Raw genomic sequence first — 15,997 nt, 5'->3', positions numbered from 1 at the left:
AGCCTGATTAAAAGATTATTTCACATACAATAACAATTTTGGAAAATGCCTGATAAATTGGGTATCTTCACAGGAACAAGATGTTTTCTTTCAAAAGAGAAAAAAAAAAAAAAGACTATGATCCTTTCCAAACAGATTCTTCAAAATCTGTTCAAATGAGGCTTTTTTTTTTTTTTGAAACAAATGTCTTCAGTGACATTTTTACTAGAAATAGTGAAAAACATATGATTTCTGCTTGCCAAAAACCAACTGCATGATACACTCTTTAGCATGCTTGAAAGGTTTGCGTATTGTAAGAGAACACAGTAGCAACAACATAAGACTGAAAAAATCTTAGCTCTTTTATCGAGAAAAAGGTCATGGAAAAAAATTCAGGCACAAACTTAATTGAACAATACTCTACAACTGTCACACAATAATAAGCTTTTTACCTCATCACTTTCTCATAACTTAAATAAGATACTGGAAATCTGAGAGACTGATAGATAAAGGATAGCTCAATGCAATATGGAAGTTCATACCACTACTTTGGCAAAATAAGAACAGGAAAATTTTACTGTGTGCATATTTGTAATGAATAACATATTCTTGCACCTTGCTGCCCTTCATATTAGACAAAAAACAGATGTCATTTGTAAATGCTTAAGTAATTCAGCAAAGAATCATCTGATCTGTTCACGAGCACTTAAAAGTTATAATAAAACAAGTGACTAACAAAGAAAAATGCAACCTTTACACTAGCTCAGCACATTTTCAACAGTAATTAAGTCAAAAGCAGAGGACGCAAGATTGACTGACATCCATTCAAAGAGCAGATGTATTTGGGTCTGAGAGACTAGCGAACGGTACAAAACACATCCCAGCGCAACACATTTTCTCGGCTCAGTGCAACACAAGATAGCGCCTCATCAGAGGCACTTGTCTCCAGGCACTCGTATCACGCAGTATCTGCCCGTATTAAAGAAACGGACTAGGGGGACTGAGCGAGCAGAGAACATGATTCACCGCTACCGCAGCGCCCACATCCCTCCCCGCCGCACGGCGCGGAGGCGGGCGCCACTCCAAGCCCTCCGCACCCGCGGCCCAGCTCCCCGCACGGCGCCCTGCTGGCGGACCTCTGCTTTGATGTGCCGTGGGGCGGACGGAGAGGAGTAGTTCAGCCGCCTGAGGGGTGCTCATGCTGGTAGTAACGGAGTGGAAGTAAACCAGATTAAAAGAGAATTAGCCATTCTCAGAATAAGTGTAATCCAAAAAAATACGCAATATATGCAGAGAGCATTCAGAAACAGTATGCAGGCTCACAAACCTACTCGGAGGACTGAACAGTTTTCAGTACAATATTCTCCAGAACAGTATGTTCAAACTGAGGGCACTACAGTTATGTAAGAGCACCATGAGGATATAAGGAGAATATCCGAGGAAGGGAGAAAAGAGCTCGGGAACAGAAGGAAAAGAAAAAACTGAAAGGATGGGAGAGATTCACAAACCTCTGGAAAAAAAGAATTTTAACAAGTTTGACAAGGAAGTCGATATACCAGTTATCACATCTACTTCCTACCTATCTGTTGCTTTTTTGCTGAACCATTCTCAAAACAGTGGGAAAGGAAGAAAAGACAAGGAATGCCACTTCCTAGGAGAACAGCGCCAGAAAAGGGAGCAGGAGCACAGGTAGAGGGTAGCAGCAACCACGAGCACCTCCCCAAAGCGAGGGCAGGAGTGCTGGCAGGAGTGCTCGGTGCAAGCTGCAAGGAACTGCAGATGTGACAACCTACAGGTGTAACCAACAGAGCGCGGTGGAAGACAGGCAGGCGGGACTACAGAGGCAGAGAAGACCTGCGGTGCTGGGTGGGAGTGCAAAGACAAGAGGCCAGGCATGGCGCGTGTCTTTCCTCAGGGCATTCCCTGCCCCAGGAGAGGGCCAAGGCCACCTCCTCAGCAGCGAGGTGCAAGGTGACACTGCTGAGTCCCCCCACCCTGCCCCAGACCTTTCCTGGTCCCTCTTTGCTGCAAGACAAGAAACAGCCAAACCATATCAAGTCTTTTATTCCTCCAAGGGACTGAAGGATTGGCATGTGGTCCATGAAACCTTCCCCTACCTGCCAGCCTCCAGCTCCCCCAATCCTTGGACATGAGCTTGTTCAATTCGGTGCAACTTCTCTACCCGATGATTCCTCCTTTCTCCCCTTCTTCTGTTCTCTGATAATAATTCTTCAAACAGAAGGTGGAGAAGTGGCTACAGTCCAGAGAGCTGAGTATCACCCATCTGTATCACATAAATTCCTACCAAACCAAAAGCTGCTGTCATTCTTACAAAGACAATGAGTAACATAACTGCTCTGACAATTGTTAGCGTTAAAGTATAATTAAATGCTATAAACATATGCTTTAAATAAAAAAAAGGTCTATACATAAAATCAGCTTATATTAAATCAATATCCTATGAGGATCAAATTCAGACATAATGTGTACAAAGAAATTTTAAACTAAACATTCTTGCTTGTCAAGGCTAAATTTTACCTGTGGTAGCAGAGACTGACGGTTGGAAGTGTAAGTGGGAGAAAGAGTTTTCCATCACATCTCTATTATTTGACAGTTTTTGTGTTGTCCTCTATAACTCCTCATATGATTCCTCATATCGGACCTGTGCAAATGACATTCTTTCACTGCTCCCTTCTCTCATGAACAACCTCTAGTTTATTTTACAGAGCAAACAATGTTACCACTAAATCCAGGCCAGAAGATCCCTACCATCACCAGGCTCATTACTGCAGGTTGTATTCAGTATACTTAATTTTTTTTCACAGTATATAATCATGTCACTTTCCTACTTCCTAGCATTTATTAATAAACTTGCAATTCAAGAGCTCTTAATCTCTCCCCAGAAGACTGTGATATCTTAATGAGATGATTTTGTGGGTCCAGTTCCTCTCCTATACTTACAATCACACCATAATTCTGCAGGAAGTTGCTAGATGCCCTGGCTCTTCTGTCCTTTGACCACGGTACTACTACACACAGCAACCTGGATGAGGCTACAAAGAGGTATCCGAGGAAAGTTCAGTGCTTGTGAAGTATTTGTTGCCCAAGTAGCCCTGCCACCTCTCCTTCAGAAAAAGGAAGCAAGTTATTTGTATCCTGCAGGCCAGTTCTGATCTGTGGATGCTGCTGAGCTGTTCTGCCCTGTGCACTAGAACATGATACTCATGCTTGAATACACAACACATTAAGTTGCTAAGAGAGAAACACAGGCTCAAACTTTACACATTGAAATCAAAACCTCTAAAATGCAACAGAACTTACTTTCACCATTCGGACAACATTTTTCAAGCTGAATGAGAGCAAAATGAAGAAATGAAAGATATCCATAAAATAACTTCAGCAGAAGTCAAACTGAAAAACTAGCAGTTTTAAAATTGTTCTTAAAAGGTTTAAGGTTTTGTTTGTTTAAGCAAAAAAACTGACAGAGTTCATATGACCCCACATCAGACCTTGGATGTCTGGAGATGGCACCATGACTGGAAGAAACCAGAAAAAAAAAAGTGTCCATTTCACTTTCTATTCCACATTAGATCAACAACAAGCAGATCGGTATCTATAAAAAAGAAAAAAAGGTATATATTTATTAGATTTTGACCTTTCTCTGAATTTGGATTTCAGTTATCAACTATCAGCAACCAGTTCAAACACCAGCACAAATCCAGTTTGCTATAAAACTGCAACTAGTGCAGACTCCTAGGACAAGAAAGAAACCTGCAGGTTGCACCTATTTCGGTTTCCCCACAGGAATAAAAAATAATTGCATTTGATCACTATTTTAGGGACCTAGATTCATATATCAACAAACAGTTCCTAAATGCATATGCTGAACTAGGGAACAACTCCCAGAAAAAGTAGCACTCAATCAACAGTGAAACAGGCTTACTTTCAACAAAATTATTATTTATTGTAATGCTAAAGTAAAATGAGAAAATTTTACTGTTTTGCATGACAGTACTTTTCTGTCATCTTTTATGAGAAGATTCAAAAACTTGCATGTGCCCCTAGACTCATCAAGCAAATGGAGGACACTTAAATCTCTTCACTAAACAAACTATGTTAGGAAGACTAGCTGTTCGCCATAGTTGTCTCAAGAAAAATATTAAAGTTTGAGACTACTGCAAGAAAACAAAATCATATTTGGCTAAGTGGAGGGTTTTTTAGACATTAAAATCTGTGTTTTAACTGGATTTTAACTATTAGGGACCTAATAACTAAGATGTCTTCTTAGGAGAAGTAGCATAAATGCTTTAACAAGAAGTAGAAGCTGTGACCTGGATTATCCTTTTAAATAGTTTTTCAAACACCGAATCAGCAGAACTGCTTAACTTAAAAGATGTATCAAGCTGAAATAAAAATTAAAAATATAGGGCAATACTTCAGGCATTTCCAGAAAGCAAGACTAAGACTTCAGCATGCTCGTTGTAATAAAGTTTTACTTTAAAAAATAAATAAATAAGTAAACAGCAAAGCCAAAGCAAGTTGGGAAAAAAAAACAAAAACCCTCTGTTCCAGTTAAAATCTCTTCTTTCCCTGTATTATTGTCAAGAGTTCTCAATTCGCTAGTTATTATTTCTATATATTGTTTCATATATCAGAAGACTTGCATAAAATGCACACTAGTTCTTCAAGAACCACTACATGTCATCAGAAGTATCAAAAGAAAACTGAGAGTGACCCAGCAAAAAAATGTAGCAACCTTTGCAAACCATTGCGTGAAATAAGCTTTAAAAAATAAATTTAAAAAAGGTAATGGTACAACTGCAGGAATATCAGCATCTCAGAAACATGCTTCCAACACCTCACATAGAACAAGCTTTACAGGCAACAAAAAGCATCATTTAAGAGAATCAAATTCATCACCCTGGCTGATCAGTCTGCTCTGCGATCACATGTTTAAGCTTGCATTTCAAGTTGTCACTATTTGTAAAGTCTGGATATTTTATTTTATTTACATTAGGCTGCAAATACTAGGCAGTGCTAGAAGCTACATATTAATAATAATCAAAACCAAACAGTACTCTCAGATTTAAAGTGCCCATGGTCACATTAGATGAAAGAAATGGATCACACAACCAGCCCCCCAGGATCTGACTGGTAACAGGATTTATACTGCTCACTAGCTGCTAATAACCACACTGGTAGCAAGGAAAATCAGACTCCAGTCAGCTCCTACATTTTGGAAATCTAGAATTATCATCTCTATAATCGATCAACGTATACTTCATATTGAGTAGCCACCTTATAAGTGATCAAAAATGGGACCTAAAGGAACATACCCAGCATTAATCAAGTTCTGACCATTTACTTTTGGTTAGTGAACAGCAGCATGCATTTGTACTGAATGGATATATACACACACCTGCAGTACATCTGGAAGAGCCACAGTACTATCTGCAAAAATGTAAACTTCTTAACCAGTCAATTTGCCCCTCCATCAGTTCACAAAACAATTTACACCACACAGAATTTATTAAAAAATTTTTATTAAAATAGATAACCAAGGCTTTCACCCATCTCACCCTCACTGCTTGAGAAAGCTGCTTAGAGAGGAAAGAAAACTTACTCTCTATCAGGACGCAAAGGTCGGGGCAGTTACTTTACACTCTGCACTTAGACCGTGACCTGAAACTCGGTGCATGAGCTTCTACAAGCCAAACCCAGCCCATGCACGACTCGCTGCAGCGCAGCATCCCTTGCTCAGCCTCTCGAAACATGTCACGCAAGCCAGGGACGCGTTACTGAGAAAAAGCAAGTGACAAGTTCAAACCATTATTAGATTTCTTTTTAGAAAAAGCACCAGACAACAACCAGCAGCATTTTAAAACTACCACTCACAAACCTTCCACTCTCCCTGCCCCTGCTTTTGTCTGAAAAACTTTATACCTCCAGAGGCTCCCAGGCAGAACTACTCCAGGGCCGACGGCTCCGGCATATCAGTTACTTGCAGAAAGTTAGGGCATGCACACACTTACTCTTGGGTTAGACGAATGGAGGCAAAACACCTCATATTACCCTGGGATAAGAGAATGCAGACAAGCAATCTTAGTGAGTAGCTTTCATGCTCTAACTTCACACTGCCTTACCTTGCAGGAAGTTGTCTGTGTGCCAAAAAAGTAAGATATTTATAACAAAAATTATGGAAACTTATTTTAGAGCATTCTTATTTGTCAGAGCTTTGCGCAGTGTATTTCCACTGTTGTGGAAAGGTTTCAAAGATAAAGAGTAGCAAAAAAGGGCATTGTAAAGCCACAAAATGTGATGGGAAAAATCAGTAGATACAGCTCTAGAAATACATTTTTAGATTACAGTTGTAAGAAATTGATAACTTTACATTACATATTCTTGAAACCATACTTCAAAGACAGCCAACAAGCTGGCCCAAGAGAAGTAGCTGTGTGCAAACTGTTAAAGGCTGCCTGCTTACATGAAGCAGGTTTAAGTAATAATAATAAATATTTTATATATATATATATATATATATATATATATATATGTAGTTTTAGTAGACACTGGAAGTCACAGGACTGGAAGTTGTGACAGACACAGATTTCTCATTACACAAATTTACATGATGCAAATAATGCATGAACATTTGCCTAAAGAAACTAAGTTGTATATCCACGGTTTACATACACCATTAACTCAGAAACTGATATGAAACTAAGAAGTTAAGAAACTAACCCTCTTTTAGGATTATTAGTAAAGATGATCAATACATTCTTTCTGATTCACAAGTTTATGAACAGAAATTATTTTAAAAGAATAGGCAGGTCACATCTGAGGCCAACCAATCTTGACAGAAAGTATTTCTGCAACATGAAGAGGTAGGATAGAAAAAAAAAAAAAAGAAAAAGAGCCTTTTCACATTAGGGAACAAGAGGCTACATATGTACCACTACTACCTCAGGATCCTTTCAGGCAACGTTACTACCTGTTATCATACCATATATTGTACTGTGCCAAATACCTCATGTTTTACCCTGCCTGGCTTTAATTCTTGATACGAATTTCACAGCAGTAAATGTTTTGCACCCATTTGCCTTGCTCTGCCCTTTCCTCGTCTGCAAGAAGTGCGGAGTTCTGGGCTGCGACCCACCTCCGCTCCTTGCTCCCCGCGGCCTGGGAGCGGGTCGCCAGCCGCGCCCCCTCTCAGAGGCGCCCGGTGGAGCTGGGTGTTCAACTCCCACTGACTCACAGCACGAAAAGCAGAGCAGTTCAGTCCCATTTCTGCTTTTAAAAATCTTCCCTATAATTTCTGTGCCTTAGCTTCTCTATTTCAACACAAAAGGGACAGTACATATCAGAAAAAAGGGTCAGAAGGTTAATTCAAAGCTATTGATGTCTACAAGGTATTTTTGATGGCAGATACCATAAAAGCAAGTTTAGAAATGACTCCGATTTTCTATAGCGCTTCTGAAGCAGAACACAGCCAAAAGCAAACATACAGTTTGAGAGATGCAAGCGGCCGTTATAGAGGAGAAGAAGTAGTTCCTTATTCTCACCTCTTTCCCTTTTATTTTTACACAGCCTGGTTTTTGAGAAAAATGTTTAGGGTTTCATTACCACAGGAGGGCAGGAGCATGTAACGACACTACTGATTTCTTCTTGGAGCAACACTACTGATTTCTTCTTGGAGAGAGCAGAACAAACTGGGAGCCAGCACGCAGGAAGAGCCAAGTCAGAGACCCGGAGCACGATGAGAATTCAGCCGTACCAGCAGAGTTAACTGCCTGCTAATGAAGGCGCGTGCATCCCATCTGCTTGCTACAGAAGAGCTGGAATACTTTCAGAAACATCCCAAGATATTCATGCCATCAGATGTAGGATGCAAACGTGTGATCGGTACTCAAAGTTTATCCCACTGCTTTCAGCAGGACCGACCGTGCACACACTCAGGCTGCAGGATATGAACCACATCCTTGCCACACATTAACCGTCCCTGTCCTTTGAGAATAAAAATCTTTCCGATGCAATTTGTTTATTCATTAATTCTGATTTCAGGAGAAAGTTCTGGCTTACACCCAACAGCTAATTGGTTCAATAAACAGAATCTTCATTTAGAAGAAGAATAAAATATATAATATTACGGTTAAGCATGTAACTGAAACCTTGATATCTGTTTGGATATGACTTAGAGCTTCTCGAAAGAGTGGATTGCAAAAAGCCATTTTTAAAAGACAAGACACTACACAGCTTATATGCAAGAAATAACTACCAACAGTTCTCTGAAGACTGCTTCTGGGGAAGGGAGGGGAGAAATAATGACTAATGATAAACTAAAAACACAGGAAAAAAATTTATGCCTGAAGTCATGAAAAAAGCCCAGGTTGTTATATTTACTCTAAAAATTACTACTCGCAGTAATACTAAAACTTTTGTTTCTTTCCTAGCTAGGCCTGCCACACACAACATGTTATCGAGAAAGCTGCCAAACAATTGTTTAAATATTCCAAAAAGCAAATACGTAGCCCACTATGGAAAAAAAGTATGATAGCCCGAAATCTCCCTTGATGAGCAGCACTGTACAAGAGTTCAAGAGTTAGAGGGACTTAACAGAACAGAATTTACCACACAAACACAAGTTCTCAGATATCTTAATTCATGGTATATAGTAACATGTTTCTTTTTTCATGAAAAGAGGTAAGTTATCAATAATCCTCAATGTAATTCACATAACCTGCCAGTATTATAAAATTCTCTTTGATTAGAAATATTTTAGGGTTTGCAAATATTGTGTATTATGCACAGTCATTAGAATTTAGACTCTATTAGAAAAATAATTGTTACAGATTTAACACATTAACAGGGACATTTGAACTTAGGCTTCATTTGACCCATCTAGTCCTTCAATAAGAAAATCATGTAAATCACTCCAAAATCTGTATTTTATAGGATTTTTCTTGTTTTTCAACTTGTTGATTTTATAATCATTTGTCTACAATAAACAGAGTAAAAAAAAATGTGTAATCTAAGTGCTAAGTCAGAGGCAACAGCAAAACAGATTTTCATGACAAGTCCTCCGTATTCTGCTATGATCAGCACTTTGCAGGACTAATAGATAGATCCTCTGGTAGCCCTCCATTTCCTTGTTTAGGAGATCACTTTTTGCACTGTTTATTTTTATGAAGATCTATTTTAGACTGCTATGGGCTTTTGCTTACATACTAAGCCACCTGATGCCTCCAGGAGCCATATAGTTTGCCAGTGAAGTCATCTTCTCTCTGCTACTCTCAGTGAACTCCATGTTACCAAAAGCTTCTAAACAGAACTTAAAATGTATGGAAATCTGAAGAAGAGTCCTCTGCCTGGGCATCCCTTCAACTGAAAAGAAACGCATAGTTCTGCTTTTCTGCAGCAGCTGACTCAAGCCGGGTGGGGGGAGGTTATATAAAAGCACTGTCCAAAAAGCACAACACTCTACAGTTACTATTTCAGAAGTACAACAGCTCACAGAATGAAGAAAACGAGGATTGTTCAGTTATTTTCCTTGGGCAACTGAGGGGTGGGTGTTTGGAGGGTTTTTTGTGGTTAAAAGATTTTCTTTTAATGAGAATTGAATAAACCTCAATATTTTACTGGATTACATGTAACACGAAGGAGAAAAAAGCCTGAAACTCAGTGAAGAACCTGAACCTGCACATTACTCAGTTACCTGCAGTAATCGTATGTATAGTATTCAGCTGATTATTTACAAACCTACTAAGAATTTCACTGCTTTACCATACCAACCTTTAAATTAGAATGACATACTGAATTGCTTTCTCTTGGCTAAAAAAAATAAAAATAAAAAACACTGTTCTATGTAAGCTCCTTTCTCCTCCCCCCCCCCCCAAGGCAGTTAAACAAATATTTTTTTTTTTACTCCAAGTATTTTGATACAATGTGACTATTTCCTTCCAGAAAAATAATCAATAAGCATGATTAATTTTACAACATAAAATTATTACAACAGAGATTACAACCAAACTTTCAGCATCAAAAAAACACAACAGTAAAAAAAAATCTTTTTATACAAAAGACTGGACAGGTCACATATCACAATTACACAGGCTGCCAGCACTGCCAGTCACAGGAAAGCAGCCTTATACTGAACAGAACAGAGAGCAAAACCCCCATTTGCCAAGATTTAGATGACTAGGACGCGGACAAGAAAAAGGAAAAGAGAGAGGTGTCTGACTGATGCTGCACCTAGTCTAAGAATAAATAAAGGGCCTTGGCCTTTTTGGTTCTCACTGAGGTAACTCTTCATCACTAAGAGTAATAAACAAACAAGTTATTTTCTCTCTCCAGTCAACACAACATGAAAGACCAATAGATCTTTCTGACCATTCAAAATTTCAAGAATCACCTCTTCAATTGGTAGGATTAATATTAATTCCCATTAGAATGGAAACACTGCAAGTATAGCTCTAAATCCAATGGCAAATCCTACAGTGGTTTTGCAGCGCTTCTTAAAGTACTAAACCCAACATTATCATTAATACCCAATGGATGATTAAAGTCTATGCACAGGTATAGTACAAACACACTACCTCCCAAGTTTCTCAAGTGTAAGGGTTTCATGATTATTCTTCCACTTAACGTTCTTTAACTTATGCTTCCATGTCTGCCACTAAGAATACTTCTTCTACACCTCAAGTTGTCACAACATACACATAAGTGTTAAAAATGAGGTATTTTAGTAATATACTGCAATATACTGTTGGCAGCGCTGTGCAAAATGCTTAAGAGGTCTATGACCACATGTAAGTTCAAAGCAAATTTATGGTTTCTTGAAATACTATCATTCACTGTTTCAGAAAATTATGTTTTCGCAGCTTTAATAACAGGGTCATTCATCATACCATGAACCTGAACAATTACTATTCCTTTGAAATGTGTAAACATATGAAAGAGCAGCAATCTACTAACATCAGGTGGAAGAAATAAATTTGATTTAATATACCTTTCTTGGTGCTGCTTTCATGAAATAAGGTAAACCATGTAAGACAGAGTGAACTCTAAGATTATAACCAACTAGCAAAAAATAAATAAATTACAGCTAACACCTTACCCATCCCAAAATTTGACAAATACTACATCAATAACAAGGTTGTAGCTACATGAAACAAATTCAAATCTTTGAAGTATGGCATTCCATATTAGTTTTAAAAAGTCACTATGTACCTACTAATCAGTAAGAGTCAGGTAAGTATCGTCAATCATTGTGCTGTTTAGCAACTTTGAAAAGCAATCTTATGACAGATAGGTGATGGCAATCTGTTACCAGTTCTCAAAAAGAGTGCCTGGTTTCAGTCACATCACTGTATTTACACTTTTAAAGGGAATTCAGAGTGTGTTTGGTAGAGTTAGTCATAAGTCAGCACCAAAGCAATGGGGGCACCATATTTTGCATTTCTTACACATAAAATATTCTCCTAGATAGCTACAGCAGTTTTGGAAATGGAAGAAATGCAGAACTAAGTCTCGAGCAAACATGCTTTGCAGCCCCAAATACATAGTCAGTTTAGAAATAGTTGGTGGAAAAAATGCTCATGCTTTAATTTTCTTTTTCCTCCAATTGCCTGTATCAACCTGTGGTCTGAAGGAGTGGGAGACTAGAACATGGATAAGTTAAAACTGCACCTCATGGCAAACAGGCTTCACTATTTAATGAAGATGTGCTTCAGAACCCCTCTCTAAAGTAGTACCAGCCATACAAGATCTACGCTACAGAAAGAAACTATTTTAAACCCCAGCAGTCAAAGCAGTGAGAGAAAGAACTGAGATGTGCTGCAATATTTACGTAGCCATTATAATGCAAACGTGGAAGGTATTGGAAAGGCTATTTGCACTGGTGCACAGCCGCTTCCGTCCCGCACAAAGCCAGCAGAAAGGACGACCAGAAGACAGGCAGAACAGCCAGCAGGGGCACCCAGGTCCACCCAGCCCCACACAACACCCATGGGATTGCCAGGGCTCTGTGGAAATAGCCTTTGGGATGGCTTCCTATCTCCTGCTCGTATTTAGAGTATGAATCAGTTTAAGAAACAAACAAAAAGCACATAGGAGATTAGCATGGCAAAGGTAAGAGCAAGCCACGTCCACGCTACTGTAACCACAGCCAAATGTTTCTCAAGGTGAAGCACTGGGCTGGAGTACAACTCACAGCACCGGCACTGCAAAACCCTGACGCCACTACCAGACAAGCAGCAAACTTTCAACTATGTTAAAGCACACATATGCACCCCTATATATGGTGGCAAAAAAATGCTCTCCACCAGAAGGAAGATCTAATGTACATCCACATGGAGAACACAGGCTACCCTTTTGCAGGGAAACCAAAAAGCAAAAAAACATGTTCGTGTCTTCCTTTTTTTAACGTGTCCACGTTAACAGTAAAACAGTACTAAAAGACCCAAGTATATAGGCATGCCAGATCATTATAGAAAGTTCCTTGACCGGGCATCATAGTATTTATCTACACCAATTCAGAGCCTCTTAACATATTCTCAGGCTAATCAGCACGCCTACGATTATATGATAGACTGTGTACTCAAATGTATTTCTCTTGTAGTGCAATACAGATTAAGTACTTCTTAAACTGCAATGATCTTTACACAGGCCAAATTAACTATGTGGCATAAAGCTACGTGTGTGTGTGTGCGCGCGTGTGTGTGTGTACACATACATACATATACACACGCAGAGCATAATTTCAGTACAAAGCACAACCATTACCTAGAGGTTTACAATGGAAACATTCTTGGTAATTAAAAACCCCTTTTCACCACGCGACTATTGTCTTGCTATATTGAAACAAAATTTAGTGTCGGAGAATGCCCAGATTTAATAGCACGTTATCTGTATTTCACAACACTGTCAAGCCCAAGCAATGCAGCAAAAAAACGAGCAAATTAAGGTCAACGGCTAATACCGCAAACATTACCTTCTTATTATACAACCTGTTACGCTTTGTCTCAGTACATTTTGTAACATACCCAGACTACTGTATCAAACAGCCTGAAACGTGTCAGCCGGTACAATCTTAATGTAAACACGGCCTCGTTTTATCTCCACAATCTAGCTACAACTGGCTGTTTAATCTTCGCCACCGCGTCCTCCCGGCCCTCCCACACGCACACCCGCACCAGCCACCGCGAGCAGAGGCAGACGGCCCTCCTCCGAGACGCGGCGCTGCAGGCAGCGAAAATAAACACGGGGTTTTGCAACGGCAGAGCGCAGAGCAAGCAGGGGCTCGGCTAGCAGAGCCCCACAAAGCTCTCCCGCGGAAGAATAACAGCAACGATAAGCAAGTGACGCAGCCGCGCCGAGGCGGCCCCGGGGCAGCAGGAGCAGCCGGGGCAGCGGGGCAGGGCCGGGCGGCGCAGGGAGGCACCGCGGCGGCGGCGGCTGGCGTGGCGCTCGCTCCCTTCCCTTCCCCGCACAAGTTTTCATCTTTCTTCAGAGACGAAAGAAAAACCGCTGCCGGGGAGAAACTGCATTTTTAGTACCTACCCAAATTCCCGGTGATGATGCTTTAGGAACATCTGAAATCTCTTAAGGCAGTTTGATTTCCTTATGGTCACACTGAGAGAGTTATCTGCACAGCTCCCTCAGCCTTATCGGGAAAAGATCAAATGTGATCCTTCTCATTCACAACAAATAGAAGATACTTTTGCAGTCTTAATCCAATTAATATGCACGAGCAGTATGCATGCGTACATACATGCAAACACAAACATCCACCTATTTCGTGGGCATTATACAGAAACTACTACCAGTTGGGCCTCACAGTGACGAGCAAGGATCACGGCACATTGTTTCCGCAGAAACATGCTTTTCTCGAAAGCCACAGCCAAGCAGCAATAAATCCCGCGGTTCCTGAAAGGAACACACTCTGCAGCCTCCCGAGAAATTAATTTCTGCATTTAAACCGAGAGTGCGCGGAGGCGACTACAGAAAATACCTCAGCGCCTGGCGGACGGAGCCCTCCCGCTCACACACAGTTCTTGGAGGACAATACGGCTGTCAGCGTGATTTAAGTGTCACCATAACAAAGGGACGCCCCTCCCAGTGCCTCCCGCCGCACACGCATGTCACCCTGCAAGGGAAAACCAGACCGGGAACAGCAGCCATCCACAACCAACGCTGTTTACCAACCCTACCCCTGCTATTACCCTTATGAAAAAAACGCTGGGGAATGTTCAACGTCCCTGGAAAGAGCAGAATAAAGAAGAGCAGGACACGGAGGACATGACAGCAGGCAGCGTCCTCTGAGAATTCCTCAATATTCCTCAAAGGAGGGCTGCGGATACAAGGAAAGCTTTGTCTGGAATCATCTTTTGGTATTACGAGATTACATATAAAATTAGTTTTGCCTGATGTACGTGTTTTGCCTTGCCACATATACGGCAACCCTGACGACTGACAAACATTAGCCTAAATTAAAAGGAATCCACCTTCAAATTACTAAAATAATCTTCCATTTTATTAATCCAGAGCAAAGAATAATTACATAGAAAACCAAACTAGTCAAGCCAAATCATCCAACAGGAATTAACAAGATAAGGGTGTTACTAAAATTAAAATGCATGCACAACAGTGTATTAACAAATTCATAGGATACAGTAAATCTTCCTCAAAACAGGCTAGGATTATATCAAGATCATCATATAACATATGCCTGAAATATGGCTGTAAATAAGTGTGACTTAATTTGACCACCACCTACTTTTAAGCCCTTGATTTTATAAATAGAAGCATCCAATAATGTCTAATGATGAAAACCCACTGTTTAGAAGGTGAAAAGGGGAAATAAAAAGTAGTAAATCAAACATTAGTCACATACAAACAAGTAAATGGTAGGAATTGTGACCCTGAATCTAATTATTAGAAACACTGTTTAAGCTGTATTTTGATAGTTCCCCCCCCAAAAGTGCTGCAGCAATTGCAACACACACAACTAAAACTCCATCACCATTAATATTCTGCACGGAAAGTGCCTTTGTGCGTGCACATGTGCAGAGCTGCACAAAACGCATGCCTTCACCGTGCCATCTCCAACGCGGGGACCGAGAACTACGGCGGATATTCGCAGTACTTTTTAACTGTTTTGCGACACATCGTGACTTTCATGCCGTTTCTGTACCCATCCTAGAACAAACCCGTCGAGCAGCAGTTTCGCTGAACTTCGAGTCACTGCCGAGTTACCGCGCAGCTCACCCCAAGCAGCCCGGGCCGAACCCGCACCCGCTCACCTCACTCGCCACCGCCGCTGCTTTCGGCCGTTCCCCGACGAGAGGCGGCGCCGCCAGGAAGAGCCGAGCCCGCAGCACCGCCGCGCGCGGGAAGCCGCCGCCCGGGCCCCGCGGCACCTCCGCGTTTGTGAAAGCCGGTGAAACCGCCACGCCACGGGGCGAGGCGACGGCTGGGGCGGGCAGAGCCTCCCGGCCCCGCCGCCGCCGCCGCCGCCCCCCGCCCGCCAGCGGCACCCGCACACACACGACGGCCCCGCACCGCCGGCGGGGCCGCGCCGCGGCCGCGCGACGCCGCTTCCTCCTCCGGGCGCCGCCGCTGCCCCCGGGCGCGGAGGGCGCCCCGCCGCCCCCCCCGCCCAGCCCCGGCCGCCGCCGCGCCCCCGCCCGCGGGCCCGGGCCCTCCCCGGCGCCGGCCCCCCCGCGCCGCCACCTGCCCCCGGGCCCTCCCCGCCTTTGTGCCGCGGCCTCCCGCCGCCGGGCCCGCCCGCTGTCAGCCGCCGCCCGGCCGCGCCGAGCCCCGCCGCCGGCCCGCCCCGGCCCCGGCCTCGGCCGCCCCGTACCGTGCAGGCTCCGCCATCCTCCGCCGCCGCCGCGCTCAGCCTCCGCCCGCCCGCCCGCCGCCCCTGCCGGCCACCGTCTCTGCGCACCGAGCCGTCACGGGACTCCCCGCCCACAGACCTCCCGCGGCACCATAGAGGAGGGCGCCGCCGACGGAGGGA

At 42.3% G+C, this 15,997-nt stretch overlaps 1 protein-coding gene across 4 annotated transcripts in view; it reads right to left on the bottom strand.

Annotated features, from left to right (window-relative positions):
* The window catches only part of SHOC2 (SHOC2 leucine rich repeat scaffold protein), a 71,443-nt gene extending 55,446 nt beyond the window's left edge, over positions 1-15,997 (bottom strand). The window contains exons 1-3 of one of the 4 annotated variants that reach the window (XM_064514216.1): positions 15,839-15,997; positions 3,489-3,592; positions 2,518-2,641 (exon numbers count right to left, since the gene is read on the bottom strand). The gene's annotated coding sequence lies outside the window, so the exon portion shown is untranslated. Of the gene's footprint in view, positions 1-2,096; positions 2,116-2,517; positions 2,642-3,488; positions 3,593-15,278; positions 15,435-15,838 lie in introns of those variants that run through there. The other 3 variants (XM_064514214.1, XM_026117478.2, XM_064514215.1) reach the window with 3 other exon arrangements.

Source organism: Dromaius novaehollandiae, chromosome 6, assembly GCF_036370855.1.
Source record: "Dromaius novaehollandiae isolate bDroNov1 chromosome 6, bDroNov1.hap1, whole genome shotgun sequence".
NCBI lineage: Eukaryota > Metazoa > Chordata > Aves > Casuariiformes > Dromaiidae > Dromaius > Dromaius novaehollandiae.
This window is presented reverse-complemented; position numbering and strand designations above follow the sequence as displayed.